Consider the following 26,933-nt stretch of genomic DNA (forward strand, 5'->3'; position numbering starts at 1 on the left):
AGGTTCAATCAATTTTTTTAGAGTAAAAGCAGATTGCCTACACTTAGATGTCTAATAGACACCTCAGACTCAACATGTGTAAAACAAAACGACTGATTTTCTCCATGTGAAAACCTTTTCCATCCGCACTGGATGCTGTCTCCATTCTTTTCATTGCTAAGGTGAAAAACTTTGGAGTCATCCTTTACTCCTTTTTCTTTCTTAAATTCATATTCAGTCCATTGGGAAAATCTTGCCAGTACCTTTCAAACAAATGCAGAATCTGAGACCTTCTCACCCCATTTGATACCGTTGTCCTCACTAAAACCATCATTACTTCTCCATTGACTTGCCATTATTGCCTACTTGTTTTTACCCAGACTCTCCATCATCTAATTTCAACAAAACACACAGCCAACTCATTTCACTTGTGTCCTTCAAACCTTCCACTCTATTCAGAGTGAAATCCAAAGTCATTCTAAGGGTCTGTAGGTCCCAGTGTAATGTGGTTCCTGTTACCTCTCTTGTGGCATCTTCTGTTGACCTTCCCTCCCTCTGTCCATTTGCACTGACCCCTACTTTCCAGCACATCAGTCCCACTCCCTTCTCCCTGGCTCTTTCTTCTACCTGGACTGCTTCACTGTCTTACGTCCACTGTTCTCATTTTATTTTTGGGTTTTCGCTCAAATGTTACCTCTTTATTGAAGCCTATTGAGGACACTGTCTTTAAATTTGCAATCCTTTACTCCAGTAAGCTGTAGTCACATGGTCTACCCCTGAGCTGTACCCTTTTATTGCAGTGATCTGGATCCCCATTGCTTGCTTTCCTTTTTATTTTTCCATAGAACTCATCCTCCTTTAACATACAATATGTTGTATATTGTATGTTAATATAGAAATATAATGTATTTATTTATGGTTATGTTATTACAGTTTGTTTCTCCTCACTATAATGTAAGCACCATGAACATGAGGATATTTGCTGTTTGATTTACTTATATATTTCAAGCATCTCAAAAAGTGCCTAGAACAGAGTAGACTATCGATGTACTTTGAATTCATTTTTTGAGTAAATGAACAAATCTAAAAGCTTTTTTAAAAATATTTTATTTATTCATGAGAGACACAGAGAGAGAGAGGCAGAGACACAGACAGAGGGAGAAGCAGGCTCCATGCAGGGAGCCCAATGTGGGACTCGATCCTGAGACTCCAGGATCACGCCCTGGGCCAAAGGCAGATGATCAATCACTGATCCCCGAGGCATCCCTAAAAGCTTTTTTTAAAAAAAATTTTTCTAAAAGATTTTAATATCTAATTGTCACATAATTTCTTAAAAGTTCCAACCAGAATTTTTTCAATATGTATTCAGGTTTTTCAAATTTAGAAGTGGACTAGAAGAGAGCTAGCAAAGTTTTCTTAAGCATGAAAAGGAAAGCTAAACTTTATATATGTAGGATTAGATAATTCAGTTATTAAACACCTCATTTGCTTCTTAAGTGTTAATTTTTCAAAAAAAGAAGTCACTCAATTTCATCTTTTCTTAAATGTATTTATAATTAGCAATGCCTAGTTAAATCATTTATGGTATTTGGCTGTCTCTTTCTATAATCAGGAAAGTCTCCTATAGCTTTAACCTTGTCTCAGAAGTTTTATTGTATCTTGGCTCTAAAAGAAAGTAGGCAGTCCCAGGAGGAAACTGCTTCCTGAGATCCATCTCTAATGGAAGTTGTATTTTCTCTCATATCTCATGTGACCTGGTAGCTATGAGGTAGTGGATGTGTCTTTTTAGCTCTCCATTTCTTCTCTTGCAAAAATCCTGTACAATTGAGGCTTCTGCCATCATTCTATCCCTTACTGCTTTTACCCCCAAAAGTTCTAGAAATTCCCATTATTCCTTGAAGACCTTAAGCTCTGAATCACCTCTTTCTACTTCAGCCTAACAGCTGTCATCATTTTTGTTTGCTTCTAAATTCCTGTGCATCACCACATTTCAGGACGTCTGCCTCTCTTGTGACCATTTGTTAATTTTTAGTCACTCATCTCTATATCTTCAATTCTGACCTCCAAAATATCAGGTGCCAACACCACACTATGTGATCACCATCTTCTCTCTGCCATATTCCTTTCTCAGTAACATCCTGATCTCATATCCAGTGATCCTCATTATTCTGTAGTCATACCTCATTCTCTCTTCTTTCTTGGCACAGCTTATGTTTCAAAACATTATTATAATTGCTCACTTTGCATTGTCTTCTCACTATTAATATTTTTATTTCCACTCTGAAGTCCATGGCCCATTATTCTCTCACTTTCTTGAAACATATCCCAATGACCTTGACACTTTCTTAATTCCTCCATAAAGTACCAGCCATGGGTGAATTCAGTCATTCATCTTTTCAGTGCCTGCACACAGGCCCCTGCATGAAGCTGCATGTCCACCAGAACATTCCCTTCACTTGAAATTAATTGTTCCAAACATTTGACTTAATTGACCACTTCCTCACCTTGAAGTACTCCTCTTTCTTGATTTTAAGAAACCATAATCTCCTAGTATTCTCTTACCTACCTGGCCACTTTATTTTAGTCATAATTATCAGCTACTTCTTGTTCACAATACATCTACAAATTAGTATTTTTTTTTCAAGAATTTGTTCCAGGTCTTTTATTTTTTTAATAAACTCTCGACCTAGACGATGTCATCTAGTTCCCAAAATGTCAGTACACTATCTACATCACAAAAAAGATTCCAGGAGTGCTAGGGTGGCTCAGTTGGTTAAGCATCCATCTCTTGATTTTGGCTCAAGTCATGATCTCAGGATCAGGAGATCCAGCCCTGAGACAGGTTCCCCGCTCAACACGAGGTCTGCTTGAGAATCTCTCTATCTCTCCCTCTGGTCTTTGTCTCTTTCTTAAATAAATAAGTATAAATAAAGGAAATATTTTTTTAAAAAATTCCAATTATATGTCCTCTTCCAAGCTTAGGCAGTTCTTATTGACATCATCACATGTGTCTCATAGACCTGCCAAGCTTATATGGCCAAAAGCTAACCCTCTTCTTTTCTTTTTTTTTCTTTTTTTTTTTCAGTTTTATTGAGATATAATTGACATATAGTATTGTACAAGTTTAAGGTATATAATGACTTTACTTAATTGTGTAAGCTAACTCTGATTTCTCCCAAATTGAATCTTTCCTAAGTATTCCTCATCTTAGCAAGTGGCCCTAGGGTCTTCTCACTTGTTCAGTTCTTGGTTCCTTTCTCTTTCTCATCCCCCACATACAGTCCAGGTGCCAGCCCCACTGACTTTACTTTTATTATATACCTTGTAAGATATTTATCCCAGCTCTCATCTCCTCTTGCTTAGATGACTGTGGCAGCCTCTGACTTGCCTTCTTTCTTTTGTTGCTCTATCAACCAGAGCAATCTTTTTATGATATGTATCTTATATTGCCACTTTCCATTATTCAAAGCATCTCTAGTGGTTCTTGGACCTTCAGTTACTGAAATTGAGAGTCCTGCTAATCTCAACACCCTCACCTCCTGCTCTTTTCCACTTTAACCTACACTGGTATTTCTGTTCGGTAAATACATCAATGTGTATATGGCTTCAGGGCTTTGCAGAACCAATTCTTCCTGTAGGGCCTTTGCACAATTCCCCAGGTAAGACCTTTGTGTTCACAATCTGTTCTCTCTTTTTCAAAGTTACCTCCCTCTCATCTGTTGCATCTTGACTAAATAGCTCTTTTGAAGATAGGTCTTTCTATTATGTCTTAGGAAGCACTGCTCCCACTTGAAACCTTTTCATCTTATTTTTTTTTAAGATTTTTTATTTATTTATTCATGACAGACACAGAGAGAGAGAGAGAGAGGCAGAGACACAGGCAGAGGGAGAAGCAGGCTCCATGCAAGAAGCCTGATGTAGGGCTCCATCCTGGGTCTCCAAAGGTGGCACTAAACCACTGGGCCACCGGGGCTGCCCAAACCTGCTTATCTTTTTATCACAAAACCTGCTCATTTATTTTATAGCATGTATATATGTTTTAAATAATTTATTTGTTGATTATTATTATTATTATTATAAATATTATTTGAGAGAGAGAAGAGAGCATGAATAGGGGGAAAGGCAGAGGGAAAGGGAAAGGGAAAGAATCCACAGCAGACTCCTGCTGATCACAGAGCCTGATGCAGGACTCAATCCCATGACCCCAAGATCATGACCTGAGTTGAAATCAAGAGTCCGTTGCTCAAGCAACTGAGCTACCCAGGTGCCTCTGTTGATGTTATTATCATGAAAGCTTGCTCACTTCTTTCCTTGTGCTTATACATGTTTTCAATGATTTATTTATTATTTATTTGTTGGTTATTATTATTACATGCTTTCCTCATTGTGTTGAAAAATATCTATGAAGGCAGGATCATGTATTTTACTAACCATGGCATGTTGGTTCTTAAACATAGTGTCTGACATTCAATATTTGTTAATCAACATTTTTGAATCACAGAATGAATGTGTGTTCGGTTTTTATAGAAAAGTAAGTAAGTGGTAAGACACAGATGATTGCTATTGGGCTTCACAGACTTTGGGGCACTTATTTTTAAGTATTATGATTTACTCTAAATTTTAGGTATCTTGTCTAGAAAAAATTCATCCTGCTAGTGTTGACCTGAAAGCAAAGATTGTAGATGCAAATTCCCTCTTTTATTGTAACTCTACTTGTTCTTTAATGCCAAATGTGTATTCCCTCTTGAAAACTTTTTGACTGGCTTCATCTATACTCATTTCTCCTCCTCCCAGTTCCTATAGCTTTCATTCTCCATAATGCTTGTTGGGGGCTTATATGTTGTTTTAAATTGTTGCTCACATTTTGATATATATATGTCCTGATTTTAAAAGTAGAATCTACTAATTTTTAATTCCCACAATTACTTTAGCACCCAATAATTACTGTCTAATAGTCAGAAAATTGCATCGTCCATCACTTTATTTATGCTATTTATAAATGCCATTTGAGATCACAATTATCAAGTTAAGCCAGTGATAAGTAATTTCACACACATGTAAATTCACATAATCAGGATAAAGCTCTGATTCAAAATGAGGATATTATGGGGCAATATCCTTCACCAGCCTCCAGATATTACCTCACCTCATTAGTCTTCTTTCTATAGCTCAGCTTCACAATAAACAATGAACTTTGCTTCACACTCCATATCTATCAACTGGTTATTGTGTTTTGGGGTAGTTGTGGTTTGGGAGGTCCAGTGATAGTCTTTGTATTATGTTGCAGGCAGTAATCTCAAACTCTGGTCCACCTAATATTTGTTGAATAAATAAACATTTTCTAGTGTGTGACTTATGGTAAGAGGTTTCGTGGCACCACCACAGCCACTGCTGTTACCACTAATAGCAGTCACACTAGCAGCAAATCCAACATTAGACATCATTTGAAATCACTTGCACTGTTCCTGTCTTCTCTAGTCTGTCAGAGAATAACATCAGAGAACACAGTGTGCATATTTCTTTATCTTTTGATCACAACCTCAATAATATTTGCCCAAGTCTTTCTGTTAATAGTGACATGCCTCCACTTCGTTTCACCTGTGAAGAACCTGTCTGAGAATTGATGGATCTGGACGAGAGGGTAGCCAATTAGGTAATGGCCTCCAGCAAGAGCGGACTCTGTAGAAGACTCGCCTTTGAACTGTGTGGAGTTGAACTAGAAGGCACAGCTGTTACATAAATCAGAGAGAAAAGAACAAGGTTACACCTGTAGCTTGACTCAACAGCTATATTTTCTTAGCTCAAATAGTAGAGTAGTTTAATGATAGCTAATACAATACTCGGATTAATTAAGTAATCTTGACTTCAATTATTTAGATAACTCAAGAAAGTGGGGAATTATATCCAAAATTAAACTCTTAATTTCAGAAATGGAGTCATTGTCTTAAAGAGTTCCTACCAGAAAAGTAGCTCATAGGGAATCAGTTACAAAAGGTCTTAACAGTTTAATTGCAAAGAAAATTATCAACAGAGCCCATGGTTATAAATTTAAAGCCAGGGATCTACTTTACTAAGTAGGTACAGAGAGTATCTCACTAAGTTTGGAAACATCTTTCTATAGGGATTTTTTAATTAAATATTTTATTAATTTATTCATGAGAGAGAGAGAGAGAGTCAGAGGGAGAAGTAGGCTCCATGCAGGGAGCCCAATGTGGGACTCGATCCCAGGACTCAAGGATCACACCCTGAGCTGAAGGCAGATGCTCAACAACTGAGCCACTCAGGTATCTCAGGAAATTGTTTTCTAACTACCTTTTCCAATCTAAACTTGGCTCTGACTTGATAAAAAGAACTGACTTGTAAAAGGAACAGATGAAATTCTGTGTCTACCTGGTCCTAATACATTACTGTTAAAATTTTTGCCATAGCAGAGCTTATCCATACCTTAAAATGGGTACCAGGGTCAGTTGCTAAAACTAGAGACATGCTGTGACAAAATCTCTAGCTGTTCCAAGTATGTGTACATTTATCACAGGCATCCCAGGATCTAATTATTTTTCTTTCACTGATGCATATCTTTTGTCTTCAGAAATACTAAAAATTAAAGTATATGCAATAGTGTTACAATTTTAATGAGGAATAATAAAATGTGAAAAGTCAAGTTTTTATTACACACTTATATAACTTTCTTAGCATTTAAATACAGTGGAATTGATTTGCTGCTGATCCTCAGGGTCCAGGGAAAATTTTGCAAAGGTAACAAAGTACAGTGAACTGTACCATGGTTTTATCATTTTAATCTCTCTCTGAAGATGTAAACTGAGCCCTTGGAAACCCAATTCAATCATCCAAAATATACAAAGTTCAAAGTATGAAATAAATGGTATCTTTCATCAATCCTATTTCAAAATTTAAGATGCTCACCTTTAGTATGCTCATTTGTGCTAGAAAAGAAACAGTAATATTTATGATTCATATTCTTGGCATGTGAACTCATACTCACTAAAAATAATCCAATACTGAACATACTGAATTAAATATATAAGCTCTCACTGAAGAAAAAAAAAACCTAAAAGTATAAAATAAGTCCTTATTTGTGAATGAATTAATACACATTACTTTTGGCACATATTGGGTATGTTGCATCTTAGATAATGATAATTTACATGTGTGGTGCTTTGCAGTTTACGAAGTACTTCTTTTTTTTTTAATTTTTTTATTTATTTATGATAGTCACAGAGAGAGAAAGAGAGAGAGGCAGAGACATAGGCAGAGGGAGAAGCAGGCTCCATGCACCGGGAGCCCGACGTGGGATTCGATCCCGGGTCTCCAGGATCGCGCCCTGGGCCAAAGGCAGGTGCCAAACCACTGCGCCACCCAGGGATCCCTACAAAGCACTTCTATATACATTTTCTTATATGATCTCCAGTAAGCCCTGTGGGGATGGCTAAGCAGGCATTTTTATTATCTAAAAAGAAATTGAGTCTCAGAAGGGTTATTTGATCATTTCACACAGCTAATAGGTAACAGAACCAGGATTTGATAGAACACAGAATCACATAATGGTAATAAATACCATTACATTCATTTTCTCCAAACCTCCAGCAGTATTGTCTATAAATGCTATTAATTGATGGACTATTTTAGAAAGGAATTCATCCCTAGAGATTTCATCAAGGTTTGCCAAATAACTTGGTAGATATTTCACGTGGTATTTTGTGCAGTAACTTGTTTTTCCGCTAAACTGTATCCTCAAGATTTATCTCTCTGTGTTTAACTAGATGTATTGTTTCAAGGATTGTGTCCTCTGGCTTCCATCAGGGATAAGTGACAGCTGTCTGTGCATTAATGAAGCACGAAGGCTGTTTTCCATCAGAAGGAGGAACAGATCATCGCTTTTCACCCTCATCCTTTGAACTATTTAATTTTACAGCCATCCAAGTCAACTTTTATTCTTTTAGTATGTGTTCTAGAATTTTAAAAGGAGAGAAGACAGAAAAGTTCAGCACCTAAGTAGACAGCTTTTGTCAAATCTAACTCCTACATTGTTTTACAAGATTCCTTTTGTTCTGTGGTAAATGGCAGTGCCTTTCACTGTAAAAGTAATTTATAAATATCTCCTTTTGGTGTAGACTTCTGTGTTTCTGATAGAACTCTTAGGTTTTGTTCAGAGTATATTTTTCCCTTTGGGGAACAGGAGTAGAACATTTTAATCTCTGACATTAATTCAATGTGTTACTATCAAATGGTTGGTAAAATGGAAAACGGACATGCAAAAATCATTCTTCAGCTTTTCCCTCCATTTTAATTAAATGGTGTAGTTGGAAGGAATGTGATCTTCTGAGTTCTGATTGGGAAAGACAAAGAGAGCAGCCCCTGCCATTCAGAAGCCTGCCTGGCACTCACAGCTGGGTTGTATTATTCTCCAACTAGACATAAACCATCTCACAGAATACCAACCTCAGACAGAGTTACTCTGAGATCATGATAAAAGGAGATAAAGCAAAGCCACGTCATAATTCTGTCTAAACACAAAAAGAGTCACAATGCAACCCACAAAATATCAAACACCCCCTTATTCATCCAAAATGTATGACTGCTACCTTTTTAAAAATTGGTTACAGCTTTATCTTCATTCTAGTCTCACCTTTTTTTTCTTTTTGTTTTAAGATTTTATTTATTTATTTATCAGAGAGAGAGAGAGGGAGAGAGAGAGAGAGAGAGAAAGCACACATGAGCCAGGGGAGGCAGATGGAGAGGGAGAGGCAGGCTCTCTGCTAGCAGGGAGCCCGAAGTGGGGCTTGATTCCAGGACCCTGAGGTCATAACCTGAGCTGAAGGCAGACACTTAACTGACTGAGCCATGTGGGCACCCTCACCTTCTTTTCAATAAGGTTTATTGAGGTACCCAATCACAGATATTCCCCTGCTTTCTGAAGCATTTAATATTGAGCAAATCCCTGCCTCTCTAGATCCTCCCCCAAATCACCCAATCAAGACAAAAATCCTATGATAGATTCTCTCTCTCTCTCTCTCTTTTAAAGATTTTATTTTTTTATTTGACAGAGAGCATGAGTGGGAAGGGGCAGGGGGAGAGGGAAAAGCAAACTCCTCGCTCAGCAGGGAACAAGAGGCAAGGCTAGATCCCAGGACCTCCCCACCTCAGAGATCACAACCTGAGTCGAAGTCAAATACTTAACCCACTGAGCCACCCAGGCACCCCTATGATAGGTTCTTTTTAAGCATCTTTTATTGAGATACCCTGTGATTCCCAGTGCATTATATATTCAACCAAACCTGCTCCAACTAGAGATATATTCCTGGTGGCCTTTGGCTGCAGAACATGGATATATATATATATATATATATATATATATATATATATATATAATCTTTGTCTCAGCTTCTTACTAGTAACTTGAAATCAAACATTATTTAGGCACTCTGGTCTTTGTTTCTTCTCTATAAAATGGAGATATTCTTATTCACCATAAGACTATTAAGGTATTAGTTAAGATAAACAATATAAAATACCCTAATGGTGCTATAACATAAGTATTAAATATAACTTTTCCCATTTCATATTTTTTATATTTTCTTCCTTCTCTTTCTGATTTTTCCACAGTCATGTCTTCTCAATTGTTTGATCTATGTTTTGTAACTCATATGATTTAAAAAATAGTTTAAGAAACCTTCTTTTATGAAGTTTAATTTGAAATCAGAATTTTTGCAATGAACTGGTCAAGTGTAAAACCACTGTCCTGACTTTGCTTAATTATCATTGTATTTTGAGAAAAAAAATCTGCTACCTCCTGCAATCATTTATTGATAACCCTGTGTTCTGGGGAGTAAGCTGGGCAGTGTGAACACAGAAAAGAATTAGACATTGTTTTACCATCATTTAATGCAATGTTTATCTCCAATATATTGCCAAGTATCGACCATACTAATAGTTCTCAAGCATGTTTCCAGTGTGCAGTGTGTCTGGGGTTTATGAAACAGTCCTGCAGTCATAGTGCTATACCAAGCTTCTCAATTGGTGAAATGAGATTCACTGACAAATATGATAATAAACCCAGAGGATAATCCAATTCCAATATAACCTCAATTACTTAAATAGATATCTAACAGATATAAAAGGAGAATGAAAAATCGACATCTGTTGGAGATTTTAATAGAAACTCATGGATTGGGATCCCTGGGTGGCGCAGCGGTTTAGCGCCTGCCTTCGACCCAGGGCACGATCCTGGAGACCCGGGATCGAATCCCACGTCGGGCTCCCGGTGCATGGACCCTGCTTCTCCCTCTGCCTGTGTCTCTGCCTCTCTCTCTGTTGTCTATCATGAATAAATAAATAAAATCTTAAAAAAAAAAAAAAAGAAACTCATGGATTAAGAAGGCAAAAATGTTGAGAATATATAGAAGGATTTGAACAACACAAAAACTGTCTTCATCACGTTTGTCTGTAGCTTCTCCCAACAAACAGAGCAAACTCATAGTTTTTAGACATGTAGAACATTTATAAAATTTGACCCCATATTCCACAAGGAATGCTTTAAGGAATACTAAAGAACTGGTAGTTAGTGGAAAACCTTCTCTAGTCAAAATGCAATAAAAGTAAAAATAAGCAATAGATTTGGAGGCTTTTAAATCCTTTTTCCAAACATGAGGGCTCTCTGGCTTTGTGTGACTTTTTAAGCTCTGAGCCACTGCTATTGAAGTCAAAAGCCAATGGCTTTAAGAACCTAGTGCATGATGATACATCACCCACTTGCTTTGTCATCCTCCTCAAACATCCCCAATATCCTGAAAGATTCCCAAAAGAAACAGCAAATATAAAAGGAAAATAGATACAAACTGATAGAAAAGACAGTAGACCAGTATAAGCAGGGGTGAATATAGCTTTGGTTGACATTAAGAGTTAGATAGTATTCTTGGGTCTGATATAACTAGAGCAAGAGTATTGACTACTTGAACATTGAAAAAACAATCAAATCCAACAGCTTTGGGAAGATTTACATAGAAAGTTAGGGTTAGAAGCAGTGAACAATGGAGAACCACTTTGTTTTCTCATATTATAAAATTGGGCTCTTAGGAAACTCGGTTTTGCAACTGTATACAAGACATTTCCAGAAGAAGAGATAGAACTTAGAATATTTATGAGATGATAAGTGATTGGCACTAGAAAAATGCCAGAGAGTAAGGTAGTGGGTGTTTTAATGATAGTATGCACCTGTATGAGATACCAGTGTTCTGGTGTTTGCTTCCAGGTTGATGTCCTGAAGTCACCCTAATAAGTATTTCTGTCTGGGCTAAGAGATTTAGTGAGAACAAGAAGTTCACAGAACAGTGTGCAAAAGCAAGTGGAAAAGAGAGGAACTCAGAAAGAAAGGAAAAAGAAAAAAAAAACTGAGTTAAGGAGCCATTTTATCATTGATGATGCTATGAGTACCACCATACTTACCACTCCACTTCTCACTCTGCCAAAACGCACTAGCAAGTGGGAAAAAAATGATAATCCAGGAAGAGGGATCTGTTCTTTCATCCACATAAAAACCAGAGTGTTATGCTGAAGGGCATTTTGAATTTAATCCAATCCAGCTATAATCCTCCATTCAAGAAACTTCCATTTGGCATGGAGAATACCAATGTTGATATCCAAGGAGGAAAGGAAGGAAATAATACTTTGGCAGCTTTGTTCCCTAGTTTTTTTCTTCCTTATATCTACTCCCCCCACACATACACATCTCATTATTTATTTTCATATTTGAGTTGGGAAAACTAGAATGAAGGTGAATGGAAAAATGCAATTATTCTCTTTTTATTCTGATATATTAAAAAAATAAAGATCTTGGAAAAGATTTTTAAAAGATAAAATCTTTTATTTAACATAAAAGCAATATGAATTTTAATTTGTTATCTTACCACACATTGAAGATATGACATACAGAATAAATTCCACTCAAGGGGCACCTGGGTGGCTCAGTGGTTGAGCATCTTCCTTTGGCTCAGGTCTTGGGCCTAGGATGAGTCCTGTGTCAGGCTCCCTCCGGGGAGCCTGCTTCTCCCTCTGCCTATGGTTCTGCCTCTCTCTCTGTGTCTCTCATGAATAAATAAATAAAATCTTAAAAAAAAATAAAAAAGGATAAATTCCACTCAAGTAATGAATTACTTAAGAGAAAAATTCAGGGCATTAGGTATTTAGAAAAAATGTTATTCTCTTTATTACATGTATATTTTATTGTGTTATATATAGACACTTAAAATACAAACATTATCACATTGATTCAATCATGTGTAATAAAACATAGTTCACAGTGATTTAAGGAGATTTAGAGCTCTATGTTTCATTTATTTTCCTTATTTGCAATATAAATGGGCAGTTAGTAAAATTTTGCTGTAAAGTAAAATGATCTAAATAACTCTGCTTAACCATATATTTAATATAATTTTTTTCTTATTCTTTTATTTAATCCAGAATTTCACAGAAGTATCATTTAATGCATATTTTAAAAAGAAAGATATTTTCATAGCTATTGTAGCTACTAGCTACAAAACACCTCTGAGCACCTTTATCAGAACAAAGTTTCCACGTGGTTCCTAGCTCAATAAAACTGGTTAAACATTTACTCAGGAAAAGAAATGAAAACTGATCTGTCTTCAATTAAAAAAAAAAAAAAGAGCCTGAGGTATGCAGATGATCAACAGACTCAGCTATCATTTTTAAAAAAATATTCAGAGTTGAAGTTTTCATTTCATTACCATTTGAACTTTGATAGTATTTTATAAGTTATAAGGCTGTATTAGGGTCCCAGCAGGAAACAGATACAGCAATCAATTCGGTAATTGAGGAGAGTTTAATTAAGGAACCACTGCCTAAGTCTGCACAAGGTTTAGGATTTCTGTAAGGTAATCCAAAATCCCCTGAGGCTAGCAGCAGTTTGGAGTCCTATTTACCCCAAGGCTTGAAAGGATATGAGAGGAAGTATTTTCTAGAACTCAGACCAAGGAAGAGGGCACTGTGGTCTTTGATGGTAACCTGTCAGGGTCTGAGCATAGAAAATACATATTCAGGCTATCCCCACCCTTTGGTCTTCCCTGGTGCTTTCCATTGACCAAAATCATAAATAAGTCACCAGGCAAAGGACTCCATTGATATATTTCATATTAGTCAGCTTCATTCCCAAGACACGGAGCTCAATGGAAGAGGATTTAAATTAAATCTGGGAGAAAAACAGAACACAGCCAGCATATGGGCCCAGTGGATAATTTAGGAATTCACTCAGAAAATGTTTATTAAACATCTATTATATACTATGTTACTGTGCTAGGCACTGAGGATGCAAATATGAACAGAACATAATTCTTGCAATGGAAAACAACCTGGGCTTGTTTTTCTTTTCTTTTTTTCTCTTTTCTTTTCTTGAAACTTAACACATTAAAAAAGGACTAAGGAAAACAAAAGTAGGAAAAAATTCACTGTGAAGGAAAAGATATTATGAAGCATAAAATATTCATTCATAGGAAAAAATATAGAGAACTACTCCCCATCCCAGTCTCCATCTGCCCTGAAAGATAAAGACTTATAAAAATTATTCTGGACCTAAAATTCCTATAAACGAATAGTGAGCCTAAGTTATATGAGGGGGCACAGAGAATTGATTCATGCTTAATAAACCCTGCAATTAATAAAACCTTGTTCCTAGGCTACTCCCTCCTCTGGGGAGCTCTCAGTATTTTATAGCCCTTGTCTAAGAAGCCTTATAACTCCTCTGCATTAGAAAGAATGGAATAAGTGTGTCAATGGGGTGGGTATGTTTTCTTTTTTTTCGTACCTTGAATCCTTTACTAGTGAGTCAGTGTTTTGCATCTCTAATTTTCCTATTTTATGGAGTGACTAAGAGGTAGCTTTTCTCTCCCTGCATTATGTCATAGTTGCTGGAGATCACAAATCCTCAAATAGTAAATTTTTTAATTAATTCAAAGAATATTAACTAAACTCTGTACTTCTGACCAAAAGAAAAAAAAAATTCTCCTTAATTTTTCCATGAACTTCTGTTTGTTTCTGTACTTGATAAAACGTTTTATGATGCATATCTAAACTGAGTGTGACATAGTTGATGGTGATAAAAATGACCCACTTAATAATTGATTGTTTTCTTAGTATAATCTCAATTGCTTAGAAATACCTGTCTGTTGGGGTACCTGTGTGGTGCAATCAGTTAAGTGTCTGACGCTTGGTTTTGGCTCTGTTCCTATTCTCAGGCTCATGGGATCAAGCCCCACATCAGGCTCCATGCTCAGTGTGGAATCAGCTTGAGATTTTCTCTCCCTTTCCCTCTGCCCCTCCTGTTCATTCTCTCTCTCTCTCTCAAACTCTCTCTCTCTCTTTCTCTCAAATAAATAAATCTTTAAAAAAAAGACCTGGCTGCTTAGGTATATATTGTATCTGTTGGGATTAATTTTTATAGGTTCATAAAGTCATTGTGACATTTTTCAGGCCATTGCTTATTTAGCCTCTGTTAGAATTGTCATAAACACCAACAAGTGTAAGTAAGTGCCCTTCTCAGCCAGGCAAGGCACCATAGTGTTGTATTGTTGCTGTTTATTGGTTTTGTTTTCTTGAAACTAATGGATGGAAGTTTCCAGCTAGGAATGAGATACACTACATGTTAACTGGGATTTTCTGACTTCTTTAAACTTGTTTGGACATCTGTTCATACCTAATGGAAGCCAAGGCAGTGCTCAGGGCTTCTGCAAGTCGAGGGAAGTGCGGTGCCCATGTTTTCCCACTCTATCTACTTTTCCTGTAAGCATTCACTTCTTTTTATAAAGATTTGTTTATTTATTTATTTGAGAGAGAGATTGAGAGAAAGACATAGCATGAACGCACATGCCGGTAGAGGGGTGGAGAGAGAGAGAAAGAGAGTTTCCAGCCGATTCTCCTCGGAACATGGAGCCTGAGTGGGTCTTGATCTCACAACTGTGAGATCATGAGCTGAGCTGAAATCAAGAGCCAGATGCTTAACTGACTGAGCCACCCAGGCACTCTGCTGTATGCATTCATTTTAATGGCATTTCAGTAGACAAGAAGCAGACCTTTGCCCAAATTTTCCCATTATACACCCCTCACACAAAAGTATCTGCAAGAATTGTAGAGTTGGGGAGGTATGGGAAGATATAAAGGGTATTTATAATGGAAATAATTTCAGATTGAGACTCAGCACCTTAAAATATTCTTTTTGTCTCTTTATTTCCCAGAAATTTCTAGTGACCCTCCCCATCTAAGTCCTTCTCCATCTCAGCTTATTTCTTGCCCTCTTGTCGGCTTCCTTCTCTCTCTATTCCCTCCTTCTCCCCCAATGTTTTCATCCTTCTGTAGAAGAGAGAATCAAAATATTTCCCTTGTCCCAAGGAGGTTTGTTCAACCTTCAGCTTTGTTGCAGCTTGTCCTGCTGGCACACATATTCTCAGGGTCATACATTCCAGATCAAGTGGCTTACAAGATTCTTCCACAAAAAAATCTATTCTCTCTCTAAAAGGGTAAATGGAGTTATTAAGGTAAGAGCAATTTCCACTTTGCTGTGGTGGGACATATATTTCCTAATAAGATAACATAGTTTTTTCATTTTTTTGCTTTAAACTTGAGAGAGCAGAGAACAAAATCTGGTTACATAATAAAGTATGGAAGCAAGGGGAGCTGTGTCTTTGACAATGCAAATACATTGTTTTGTAATGTGCTGATAATTCCACTTAAAACTCTGAACATGTACACAGCTTTTTGGTGAGTTAAGGACAATCTTACATAGATATGGGAACCAAGTAGGAAAATATATGAGCTAGGCTTAAACTGTGTATTTTTACATATTTTTCCTTTCATTTTTGAACTTTGGAGAATCTTAAACAATAGGGCAAGCAGTGAGATTCTTAAAGACCTGGATAGAATAAGCTTCAATTTCCTACATGACTTACAAACCAGCTTTTTGGTGGCTAAAATGTCTTTCAACAAAACTATACTCTACTGAGAATAAATAATACTAAGATAGAATCCACAGCAAAAATGAGTTAAACACCTGACAGAAAAGACCCCAGATAGAAAAAGTAATGTTGGAAAAGAAAACCATAGCTGGAGGCATCACAATTCTGGACTTCAAGCTGTATTACTAAGTGGTAGTCATCAAAATAATATGGTACTGGCACAAAAAGAGGCCCATAGATCAATGGAACAGAATAGAAAACCTAGAAATGGACCCACAACTATATGGTCAACTAATCTTCAACAATTCAGGAAAAAATATCCAATGGAAAAAAGACAATCTTTTTGGACAGAGACTTGCAGAAGAATGAAATGGGACCACTTTCTTATACCATACACTACAATCAATTCAAAATGGTGAAAGACCTAAATGTGAGACAGGAATCCACTAAAATCCTAATGGAGAACACAGGCAGCAACCTCTTTGACCTTGGCCACAGCCACTTCTTACTAGACACATCTCTGGAAGCAAGGGAAACAAAAGCAAAAATGAACTATTGAGACTTCATCAAGATAAAGCTTCTGCATAGGGGCATCTGGGTGGCTTAATTGATTAAGCGTCTGCCTTTACCTCAGGTTATGATCCTGGGGTCTTAGGATCAAGCTCTATTTTGGGCTCTCTGCTCAGCAGGGAGCCTGCTTCTCCCTCTCCCTCTGTCACTCCCCCTGCTTGTGCTCCCTCTCTCTCTCTCAATTAAATAAATAAAATATATTTTTTAAAAAACGTTAAAAATAGAACTGTCCTATAGCCCAGCAGGTGCACTACTAGGTATTTATCTAGAGGATAGAAAAGTGCTGATTCAAAGGGGCACACACACCCCAATGTTTATAGCAACACTATCAATGATAGTCAAATTATGGAAAGAGCTCACATGTCCATCAATTGATGCATGGATAAAGAAGAAGTGGTATGGGCACCTCGGTGGCTCCGTTCATTAAGTTTTTGCCTTTGACTCCGGACATGATCCTGGGGTCCTGAGATTGAGCCCTACTTTAGGTTCCCTGGTCAGCAAGGGGTCTGCTTCTCACTACCCCTCTGCTCCTTCCTCTCCTCCTCCCATTGCTCATAAATAAATGAGATCTTTTTAAAAAATGAAGTGGTATATATACTCAATGAAATATTAGCCACCAAAAAGAATGAAATCTTGCCATTTGCAACAATGTGGACAGAACTAGAGTGTATTATGCTAAGTGAAATATGTCAGTCAAAGAAAGACAAATACTGTATTATTTCAGTCATATGTGGAATTTGAGAAACAAAATAGAGAGAGAGAGAAGGAAAGCTCTTAACCATAGAGAACAGAGGGTCGTTGGAGGGGAGAGGGGTGGGGGGATGGGTATTAAGGAGGGCACCTGTTGTGGTGAGCACAGGGTGCTGTATATAAATGTTACTAAATTCCACTCTTGAAACCAATACTACACTATATGTTAACTAAGTTGAATTTAAATAAAATCTTGGAAGTAAAAAGACCAAGGAAAAAACGAGAGTCTAACACCTGAAAAGGAGAAGAAACAGGTGAGATGGGAAAGACTGAAGTTGCCTGTGTTAAATCTCAATTTTTGATACGTGGTGGGACCCTGCTAGGAAAGCTGCAGAAGGGAAGGCAGGGTTATTGCCATTGTGGTTGTTATCTTGTGCACTTGGAGATTCTACGTAGGTATCAAACTGAGAAACTCGGTGGTTGGCAACAATGTTGATGTCACGTGATTTTTATGTCACATAACAGGAGAGAACATGTGGCAGGGCTTAAGTTCAGATCCATTTTGGTGTCATGAGTGATAAAGAAAAGGAAGATAAGAGAATGTAGGGGACTCAAGTTCAAACAAAAGTTAATAGAAGTTGGAGAATACACCCCTGACATTTATGTTTTGATTCTCCTTCAATTTGATTTAAAATGAGTAATTTACCTCATGGACAAAATCGCTGTCATGGCCCACATTTCAAGATGTGTTCCACATTGTAACTGTTGAGCTTGGAGATGCTCAGACTTCACAGCTACACGTGAAAGAATCAAGGCAACACCTATAAATCAGGACAACGGACAGCATCAGCTAAGGAAATCTTTAGCAAGGTTAGGTAGGGAGCTCCTCTTAGAGGCATTTTCAGCAAGTATCTTAAATATATTCAGCAGTCAAAGCCTTTTTACAGTGTGATTACACGGTTACAGGCTCGCCACATGGCTTCCCAGAGTAAAGCATAACAAGCTGTATTTGAAGAGACCCTTACAGACACAGCTTGGCTGACCACGCTCAGCATATAGTTTACATACAGATCAATAAAGACTAAGTTCCAATCGAATCTCAGGCCTGGCTTCTAATTGTTTCCCCTAAATTATAAGTGGATCACTTTTGCATCTTCCTAACTGAATCAGGGATTTTAACTTATTTACTTCCAGAGACTATGCCCTAGGAGTATAAATGCTCACCTAACTAAAAAGCCTAGTGGACCACTTAGCAGAAAGCATTTTCCTTTCCTGGTGCTTGCTTACAGAAATCCAATAGGGCTTTGCTACTCTAACTATCACAGCCTGTTCTGAGCCTTAAAATGTTGTCTTCATCTGTTTGATAACATCTGCTCCACACTCTGGTCATATGGTAGCCCTTAGGAAATGGTTCTCTAAGTCAGAAGCATATTTCATAAGATTCATATGATTTACAAAGAAGAATTTTAAGTTGTATTGAGTACTTTTGGGGTGATTCATGCAAAAAAGAAGATTTCCATTTGCATACCAGCGAAATCCTGCTGCCTTAGAAAACCATGCTAAACTATGTAGTTAATCTTTGTACATGGGGAAGGATTTATTTTTCTTATTTCCAGTACCCAAGAAACAGATTCCTATAACCTTGGTCTCGAAGATATTTAAAACAGCCATGAACATAGCACCACGAGGTTTTAGGTTTGGTATGTGGTATAAGGAGAGAACAAAATCTAGTCCTCAAAAATTTCTTTTGCTTTTCTCTAATTGTCCTGTTGTTTCCCGCCTCTTTCTGCTTTCCTTTCCTAATTTCCTCCCCCTTTTTCTCCCCTTCCTCTTCTCCTTCTTCTGCCTGTCTTTCTCCAATAATGAAGTTTTCTTTTAGGAATATTTATGACCTGTGCTTGCTGTGTGTTGTAACTTTGATTTTGTTAATTTTCATGCTACAATCACTCATTTTCACACTGTGAAACTATTACTTTCAGAAAAAAATGCTTTTTTAAAGTCCTTCCAAATTGTAGCTATCTACTACCATTGGATTTCTAATTTTAGATATTAAACTATTTTTAATTTCATTTTTTTTTAATTTTTTTTTTTTTTTTTTATTTATCCATGATAGTCACAGAGAGAGAGAGAGGCAGAGACACAGGCAGAGGGAGAAGCAGGCTCCACGCACCGGGAGCCAGACGTGGGATTCGATCCCGGGTCTCCAGGACCGCGCCCCGGGCCAAAGGCAGGCGCCAAACCGCCGCGCCACCCAGGGATCCCTTAATTTCATTTTTAAAAGATTTATTTATGTAAGAGAGAGAGAGAGAGCAAGAGAGAGAGTGAGAGAGAGAGAACAAGGGAGGGGTAGAGAGACGGGGGAGAGAATCTCAAACAGGCTCCCTGCTGAGTGTAGAGTCCAATGGGGGCCTCGATGTCATAAGCCTGAGATCATGAGCTGAGCCAAAACCAAGAGTTAGATGCTCAACCGACTGAACCACCCAGGTGCTCCTAAACTATTTTTTAAATGTTGGACCCTTCGTCCAATAAGCAGATGCAGTAGAAAGAAAAAAAAAATTTGTTGATACCTATTCTTTTGTTGGTACCTATTTGTTTTTGAGAGATACCTATAACAGAAAGTAGGAGGTACTTAATTCCTTGGGATAGACACATGATTGAACTCAGAAAAGAAGTGATTCTGTATCTTTATGTGTATGTGTGAGTACATATGACTTACATGTGATTTTTGTCATGTTAATGTATCTTCTTTTGGAGGACTAGAACTGCTTTCCCTTTCTTTCACAATGTTTTACAGATTTTAGGTGGTATTGATGTTTCCTTCCTACCTAAGTGGCTGTGTTATGACTGAGACAAGTAAGAATGAAAGTTCTCCCTTCCCATGGCCAAACGACTGGTTCCAGAATGTGCTCCTGAGCTACATGGGCCAATCAGAGTTTTCCTTGGGATTTGTGTTGAGCTTTCAGGAGAGGTATGGCAATAAAGCATATAGGACTGGGACTGACTGTGGTTACCTTGCTACCCTAGTAAGAGTTTGTCAGAAAAATGCTACACAGAGGCAGGTTGAGTTGAATGAGAGCAAGAAAAGAGATTGAGTGGGTTGATGCCATTGATGGCATTCTTGGAGGTTTATACATGGAAGGCATTTTCCAGATATATATGAAATGGGTGATGGAAAGGATGACTTTATAGGAGAGAGAGCAATCAAAACAAATTCAAGGAGGAAAAAGGAGCATAGCACTTCTGGGACTTCAGGATGGGGTTCCAGGATGTTGGCTCTTTAGTGGCAGAGATGAGCTGAAAGGCAATAAGGGACTGATGATGGGGAGGACCTTGATTTCCAGGCTAAAGAGCTTGGATTTGATCATGAAGACAATGGACCCTTTAAAGGCATTTAAGGAGACATCTGATATGGTTAAGTTTGCCTAGGGCTAGTCTGTGTTAAGGAAGTATATAAACTTGGAATGAGTTTTATTTTTTTAAATTTTAATTTTTTTTGAAATGATTTTTAAATATCATTACTGATGTATTACATTCAGAAGCATCAAGCCAATAATAGGAAAATTTGAAGGTCTAAATCTAACTCTTAAAAATCAATTTTTTTAAACTGCAAGTTTTTCTTGTCATTTATGATATTATAAAACAGCGTGGAGACATTGTTATGAATATATCGATTTGATCTTAGACATTCCAGTTATATTAAAAAAGCTAAGTTAGCAAACAAAAAGCATTACAACTGCTGAAAACCAAATCAGAGAAATAACTAAAGTTAGGAAATAGAAGAGCTAACTTTGCAGTGAAGAACTACAATGAAAACTGAATTTGTTCTAATGCTCAGAGTAGATGACTTTATTAAAAAATCAAGTAAACCATAAGTGTTGTTTAAACATTTGGTATATCCGTAGTCAATTTTTTCTAACCAAATTCTCAAAATAAGTATTTTGTAGATATACTATTTTTTATTTAAAATGTACAAATTGCAATACCTATATATAAAGTAGTCAAATTTGAATATATATATATATATATATATATATATATATATATATATATATATATAAAGATTTTATTTATTTGAGAGAGAGAGAGAGCACACAAGCAGACAAAGTGGCAGAGGGAGAGGGAAAAATAGACTCCCCACTGAGCAGGGAGCCTGATATGGGGGCTCGATCCCAGGAACCTAGGATCATGACCTGACCCAAAGACAGATGTTTAACCCAGCCACCCAGGCACCCCTGAATAATATATTTTATGTTAATATGCAATGCTTTTTAGTTTGTAATGCTCTTTTCTATCTATGTCTGCTACTCCCGACATCCCTGTGATATAGACCCTGAAGCTTATTTTATGGATGAGGCTTGAAGATGGTGGTAGTAGCATACTCAAGGGCACACAGAGAAGCTGGCCACATTGGGATTTGTGTCTGTGTCTGAATCTAAAGCCCAAGACTTTCTGGTTTGTTTTTGCTTCAAATACTGTATCCTTTACTTTTCAAGGCAGCATAACAGATGACGCAGGCCAGCAAGCTAGCTAAGTGAGGACTTAGGCATCTAGCCTGCACCACCGATGCATGGGATGGGTCTGGCAGTCTAGTGGAACCAGTGCCTTCTGCAGATGAGCCTTGTCATTAGGCTTTTGATTACATTTCCTCTGCTATTTTACTTCCCTGAAGGAGAGTAATTTTGCCCTTGATTCTCTTATATCTTTTACTTCTCCTTGCCAAACAAGGTAAAGATGGGAATCTTTTCCAAGTAGTAAGGTGACTAAAAGTCCCATTTAGATGAGTGACTACCTTCCTTCTAATGGGCTGATTACCAAGTATTGCTACTCTACACAACTTGAGGCATTTCTCACTGTCTGAACTCTTGCTGTTGACTTGGTTAGGAAGAAGCCAGCCCAAATCAATATGGGGCCACATGGCATTTTGGACACTACATTTTTAATTGATGACCATATCTTCAGAGATGAGTACTGAGCTGTCCTTACAGATGGATTACCTGGAGCTCCCAGATTCCCAGTCTTGCTCATGTTCATGCCAGCAGGACCTTTCCTCTGGGTTATCCGGCTAATTCCTATTCCTACTCTCAGCTCATACATGTCTTCCCCCAAACCTTTCCAGACAGATTAGGTTTAGGTTCCAGACAGACTTAGGTTTTTTCTCTGAGAATTCCCAGTTGTGTTACAGAGGTCTCTGCCTTGAACTCTAAATGTCAGCAATCACTGGCTTTTTAGATGGGGGGCCTATGTTTTAATCTTTCTGGCTCCATTGCCAGCAACAAGGAGTCTGGAACCAATGAAGGCTTGTCTAGCTCAAAACTGACTGACTGAATGAAAATGATGGGCCTTTGAAATAATGAAAGTACATATCCTTAAATATGTATCTTCCATGTATAGATACTCTCTGTGAATGGCTTCTGCTCTTGGTCTTACTTTAAAATTGTTGGAAGAGACTCAGTGGGAGTATACTAGGAAATACTATAGCCATTCGGTAAAAGAAAATAAAGAGAAGTGAGCTAATATTTGTTGAGGACTATGTCCTAGGACTGGTGAGGACTGGCTTATGTATGTGTTATTCCAGTTACAGCAATTGCATAGGCAAATATATTTTATCTTCATTTTATGGATGAATAAGCTAAGTTCTAAAGAAGTTGAGTTACCTTCAGAAAATCTAACATTTAAAGTAGGACAGAATCCCAGAAAAGAAAGGGCTCAAAAGTCTGCTAGACAAACTTAAATGCTCACTCTGCAATTATTATGGTTAAAATATGGCAAACATTTATTCTTCCTGAGGCTCTTCTGTGTATGTGCATATCCGCGTGTATGGGTGCATCTGTGTGCATGAACCACGGAGCTGAGAATGCCTGGTCATCCGTGTTTCGCAAGGATAAATGAGCTAAGACACATAAAGTGTGTAGCAAAATGCCAGGTATTAGTAGCCTGGGTGACGATCATTCTGCTTTCATAGACTAATAATGACTGAATATACAATATACTCTCTTAGCGCCATAATGTGCTTCCATTAGAACAAGCAAATTACTGCCATATTGTGGATATCAGTAAACAGTATATGGCTCCTAGCTAGCTGCACAGGGGGCAAAGAAACACCTAACAGAGAAATTTTGCTACTAAGCTATTCCTTAAAGAATGACAGAAATCCAAGGCAGACCTAGAAATGAGATCCTGTAATGTTGGCCTTGGAAGGTCCAACCCTGGTAGATTCTTATCCACCGTAGCCTGATATTTGAGGAATCTGACTGTGTTGGATGTTTGAATTGTCTACATTGTGGTCTTTGCATGTTGGGAATCATTCTAGGTATTTGGAATTCTCCAGAGCAGAGGATCCTGCAAGGTGTTCCCTAAGCATTCTTAAGCATACAGTTGCTCTCTTACCCTGTTAGTTCAGAGCTCACACTGAGATAGATCTCAGGGACTGTCTTTATTTCCGGAGGGTAAGGATCAAGCCTGGGCTTGGATTACTCTCTCGTATTTCTTTAGCTCCTCTCAAACACAGAGTACCAGCTGACTAACACACTGAGGTAACCTGCAAAAAAGAAAAGGAGAAAAAAAATGCCTACCTAGTACATATGGCATGCAAATACTACCTACATGTGGAAAAAGTTCAAAAAATGTGACAAAGTAATAAAGTCTCTTATTTTTGCAAATTGGAGAAGACTCATCAGACAGAGTTAAGGGAAAAAAATCAAGGGAGATAAAAATATTTCTCTATCTATAGTGGCTGTCAAAGCATTGTGCTTACGGATGCTACATTAACTGCCTACAGCGTGCTCCTGTGCTTCTTAAGGCAATAGAAGCTTTCAGGGCCAAGTGGAGCTGCACTTCACAGTTCCTCTTAATGAAGTCAGTGAGAGCCCTCTGAATAAAAATGCCTCAAAGGATGTGGAATGGAATGAGAATCAGGTTCACCAAAAATGATAAAAAAAAAAAATACAGATTAAGTAAAAGAAATTTTACCTTAGAGCATTGACAAGAATTGTCTCGGCTCCTTGGGGAGCTCAGCCCTGTGTTGGCAGCATTCATGGTAACATTTCCTTTCTGAAACTTGGCTTTTTAAAAGCTGCCGTAACTTGAATCAAAGGGTCTTGTGAAAACGGAAGTTAACATTTTTTTAAACTTTCTGAGTTATTAGGAAAGCCCCTTCAAATGAAATTAACTTTAGGTCATGGAAAACAGTATTTTGCCTAGGAAACACAGTTCATGCACTTCAGATGAGCTGAAATACAATATTTTATTCATTGAGTGGGTGGGGAGGGTTTAGGAATTACTTTAAAAAGAACTAAAACAGTTCAAAGCTATTTCTTAAAAATATCTTATTTCATTGTAGAAAGATCTCTTACTGCTCTTATTGAAGATTTGGTTCTGTTAGTAATGATTTCTTACCCTTGCCTACAAATTCTGTGATTCATTTCTGTTATAACATTCTCTGTTTTATGAAAAGGTTTTTTTTTTTTTCCTTTTTTAAATCCAATCTTACCTGTGATTAGTCCTGCCCTACTTTCCCATGTCACCTTCAACAAAGTGATAAAGCCCGAGTTTCCTCCAAAAATAGACATTATTTGAGTCTCCTTGTTCTTTAGCTGTGGTGTCATTAGGGACTTATGTGGCAGTGCAGAGACGAAGAAGAAATATGTCATTTGGTTCTGAGGTCAGCCTAGTCTGGGGAGGAAAGAGCAATCTGGTGGTGAAACACCCTACAAACTAATATCTCTGATTCAATTCACAGGAAGTTCACTGGGATTCAAAGACATCACCCACATTTTTTCCCCATAAAGAGACCTGTGTCTACGTGACCTAGATTATCAGACCATTAAAAGTGAGTATGCATCCTTTGCAAAGTACGATCGTAAATTTGGGGGACTAAGAAGAAGCTTAACAGCTTTCTATTTCAACTCTTCTAATTCTTGAATCTGTCTTCAATAGTTTCTCCATGTGGTTTGGTTCTCTTGTCTTTCTAGTTATATTCCCTAAAAGGAAACCCCATACTCAAGATTGTGAGCTCTTTGAGGGCGTGAGCACTGGGTGTTTTTTGTTTTGTTTTGTTTTTTTTCTGCCTCACTAGCTTCTGAATCTAAATAATGACTGGTACTTATTAAAAGCTCACTAAAGTTTTGTTGAATAAATTAATGAATGAAGGACCACTTCAAACTACTCTTGACATAACTGCATACTAATTATGATGTAAAACATATATGTGACCTACCCTCTTTGTAATCCTTCTCTCTCCATCTCTTCACCCCTTCCTCCTCCTTGTGGCAGGCATAGAAATCACCCACGCTGGAAATGAGAATCTAACACTTAGTTCTTTGTATACTCAAAGTAACTTCTTACCATTCTTGCGATTGAAGGAGGCCTCATTAAATGTAAGTTAAGGTTTTTCTAGCTAGGTGACCGTTCTACTCAAGTTCTGCACATCTCAATTTTTCCATCTGTAAAATGGACATAATAATTGCATCTATCTGAGATGATTATGTGAAAACCCAATGCCATCTTGCATATACAGTTCTTCAGAACAGTGTCTGACCTATAGTAAGCACTCAGTACAATTAAAAAACTGATGCCTTATGAAAAAGCATTTTCTACATGTATTCATCTTTGTTCTGATTCTCTCCTGTTGCATAACTGCATCATTGTCTTTCGTTTTCCTCATGTTGAATGAACTCACATGTGTGATTGTCACTTGGGCTCCTCACATGTACATGTAGGAATCCAGAGACATCAGAATATTTGCGAGTTGGATGTCTGAGAAGGCACATGCCAAGACTGGGAGTTGGAGCTGCCTGTTGTCTGAGAGCTCAGCTGACCCAACACTAGAGTATCTACTTTTAGCCTTGCCAGATGATTTGAGCTTCTTATAGCTTGGTGGCTGGGTTATAAGAGCAAGCATTGTGGGAAACCCAACTAGAAGCAACAAGGCTGTTATGACCTGGCCTCAGAAGTTCCATGGCACAACCTGCTATATCCTGTTGGCCCAAGCAGTCACAGAGCTTGCCTAGATTCAGAAGGGTAGATAACAAAGACTGTAAAGTGCAAAGACTTTGGAAAGTTTCATTCGCTGCATTGACTATCATAACTTTTTCTTTTATATTTGAGATGAAACTCGCTTATGTATTATCTTTCTTCTCAAATGTTTAAAGCCATATAGAAAAGTTTAAACCCTCAAACCCTCTTTTCATAGGATAGGCTTTCAAAAGTCAGAAGATTGTTAATGTGATTTTAGTGAGTGTTTCTCTGAATAAATATTTGTAGATGCTTCAGTTTTTCTATAGAAAAATATGGTTTAAAAATCTTTTGGTTTTGTTCTCGGTCTTAGGGATTGGATGTGGTGACTGAAATAGGTCGAAAAAGTAGCTAAAAGCAATATACCATACTTGGTTGGTCTCATTAGATTGGGTTGAATGGTTTAGCTAGCCATCCATTTCACTCTTTTATCTTCAGATCAGCCAACAGAAATAAATTTGAATCAAAATCATTCATAATGTATATTACTTGGTTATTCATATTCCTATCTCTACCCTATCATAGTTCTAGCATAATAATAAATAAGATTTTATAGCTCTCTTTAGCTCATATAGTGTTTTTACATAAAATATCTCATTTGATCTTTATAATACAAGCTGGGTTACCTCATATATATTATTTCTGCTTTCTCATGAATATTTTGGAGCTCAGAGGGATTAAAAGATTTTTCCAGTGAGGGGGTGA

The 26,933-nt window shown here is 37.5% G+C and overlaps 1 long non-coding RNA gene across 9 annotated transcripts in view; it reads left to right on the forward strand.

Moving 5' to 3' along the window:
- Window positions 1–26,933, forward strand: part of LOC144313047 (uncharacterized) — a 554,585-nt gene that overhangs the window by 298,473 nt on the left and 229,179 nt on the right. For all 9 annotated transcript variants that reach the window (XR_013378734.1, XR_013378733.1, XR_013378735.1 and 6 more), the window contains one exon: window positions 24,955–25,044. This is a non-coding gene — a long non-coding RNA (uncharacterized LOC144313047). The remainder of the gene's footprint in view (window positions 1–24,954; window positions 25,045–26,933) is intronic.

Source organism: Canis aureus, chromosome 4, assembly GCF_053574225.1.
Source record: "Canis aureus isolate CA01 chromosome 4, VMU_Caureus_v.1.0, whole genome shotgun sequence".
NCBI lineage: Eukaryota > Metazoa > Chordata > Mammalia > Carnivora > Canidae > Canis > Canis aureus.